At 36.1% G+C, this 2,435-nt stretch overlaps 1 non-coding gene across 1 annotated transcript; it reads right to left on the bottom strand.

The window, feature by feature from the left end:
• Window positions 1-1,471: 1,471 nt before the first annotated feature.
• LOC126005207 (U1 spliceosomal RNA) lies at window positions 1,472-1,635 on the bottom strand. Its single transcript, XR_007494377.1, has one exon. It is a non-coding gene; the product is annotated as a U1 spliceosomal RNA (small nuclear RNA).
• Between the last annotated feature and the right edge of the window lie 800 nt (window positions 1,636-2,435).

Genomic DNA, 2,435 nt, shown 5'->3' with positions numbered 1-2,435 from the left:
AATCTTGTCATTTCTATTATGTATATATATAAAACATTTAATTTCAAATTCAGGTTTTGAAAAATACAGCTTTAATATTTGTTGCATTTCAAAGCCTATATTCATACCTGTCATATATAGCTAATCACTTGGTTACACTAGCTCAAGTTATTCCAGAATCATAACTTTTTTCTTTACTTTTAAGATTTTGTGCAGTATTTTATCCCTTTACACTTTAGAGTATTTTAGCAATCTAAAATCTATTTCTTTTATTTACTTATTTATATTTATTTATTTGAGGTTTTGGGGCCACACCCGGTCATGCTCAGGCATTACTCCTGGCTATGTGCTCAGATATCGCTCCTTGCTTGAAGGATCATATGCGACGCTGGGGGATCAAACTACAGTCCATCCTAGGCCATCACCAGCGAGGCAGATGCCTTACCGCTTCATGCCACTGCTCCGGCTCTGAAATATATTTCTTCTTTGTTGTGGGGCCACACCTGAAAGTGTTCAGGGCTTACTCCTGGCTCTGTGGTAATGAATTACTCCTACTACTGCTCAGGGGACCTTATGAAAAATTGGGGATCAAACCTACTTCAGTCCCAAGCAAAGTATATGCCTTACCCACTATACTATCTCTCCTGTCTCAATATCTATTTCTTATAGTTGAGGTTTATTTTTTCAAGAACACCATAAGCCCAGAATCAAAAATCCAAAATAAAAAATTGTAGTAGCATTTCACACTTATGACTACTCACATGATTTATTTAGCATTGGACTTTGGGGCCAACTAACTTTTTTTTCTTTTTGGGGTCACATCCGGTGATGCTCAGGGGTTACTCCTAACTATGCATTCAGAAATTGTACCTGAAAAAGAAATAAAGAGGCCGAAAAAAAAAAAAAAAAGAAAATAAATTGTTCTTGGCTTAAGGGACCAAACCAAGGTCTGTCCAAGATGGCAGCATGCAAAGAAAACACCCTATCACTGTGCTATCGCTCTGGCCCTTAGGGCCAACTACTTTTTACTAAATAAGATGTTTGCATGAATATCTGGAAGGTCCCTTTTGGATAATCTTATTTCTGGACCTTTTTAAATCTAGGCTTCTTATTTTTTCCCTTTTGTTGTAGTTTCTTTTGATTGTTGAAGAAGTTGAATGATATGTCTGTCCTACTCTCTAGATTGTTTTGAATTCCTGTGGATATATTCTTGGTGATCCAACTCAGGGTTTTTGGAAATGATGCTCTTTTGGGGATGGCAATCATGTGAAGAGTGCTGAGGCCTGCAGACATCTCAGTAATGTTGGCATCTGATGGTGACCATTGCCCATTCCTTCAGTTACATTAGAGTCTGGTAAATGTTAATTGCGCAATCTAGTCATCTTAATTATATACTTCTAACACATCTATATATTTGGAAACAACGAATTGTCTTAGTATCAATTCTTATTCAATAGGAAATAATATTTTTCCTTTCTTTATTTTTTTTTACCAGGGGAGAGCGCACACGCAGTCCCCCACTAACATAAATTATGCAGTCGAGTTTCCCATATGTGGGGAAATCATAGGGATCAGCACGCCTGGAGTGCAATGGGCGAGACTCATCCTGGGGAAACCACCTTCATGATCATGGAATCGCCCCTGTCAAGTAAGTATCAATAGGAGATAATTTATGACCCATGATAACTATATATTAAGAATATTTTTATACATAAAATTTGAAATTTGAAAGAGGCATCACTATTTTTACTAAAGAGAGAATAAACGTGCTTTACAACAGAAAGATATTTTAAATTTATTTTAATTGAGATACAAACCAATTGTAATTTTAATAAGATATTCCTAAGTAAGAAATACATAGTTTGTTGACTAGAAAGTACCATATTTTCCAATCCATAAGACACACTCTCCCCCCAAAAAAGATGGGGGAAATGTCTGTGGATCTTATGAAGTGAATGCCACCAGGAGCTAAAGTCTGAGTGCAGGAGAGGATAGCATGTACTGGCCACTTGACATCTGCAGTGTTACGCCCCCTTTATTGCACAGTCATACCACAAAGTGTGAGCAATCAGGTTATGCACTTTCACCGGCATATACAAAGTTTTTTGTTTAAGACTATTTGATTACTGTTGCAAATTTTATTTATTTTATATTAATGAAAAAGTACTTAAAAAAGGTTTTTGTATTTTCTGAGGTTAAAGAAAGTTAGGTAAATGTGTCTAACTAGCTGTAAACCAGTGAATTGTACATATACTTTGGCCTCACAGGCTGGTTGATTCCATTTGCTGTCTCCTGACAGCATCTCACATTGCACCATTTGCTTTAGAATATCTTTTTTCTTGTTTTTCTCATCTAAAAACTATGTGTGTCTTAGGTCAGGTGTGTCTTATAGAGTGAAAAATATGGTAGATTATATTTGTTTGATTACAGGTAGAACAATGGCAGTGGGAAGAGAA

Source organism: Suncus etruscus, chromosome 3 (genome assembly GCF_024139225.1).
Source record: "Suncus etruscus isolate mSunEtr1 chromosome 3, mSunEtr1.pri.cur, whole genome shotgun sequence".
Lineage (NCBI taxonomy): Eukaryota > Metazoa > Chordata > Mammalia > Eulipotyphla > Soricidae > Suncus > Suncus etruscus.
The sequence above is the reverse complement of the archived record's forward strand: the minus strand, read 5'-3'. Positions and strand labels throughout refer to the sequence as shown.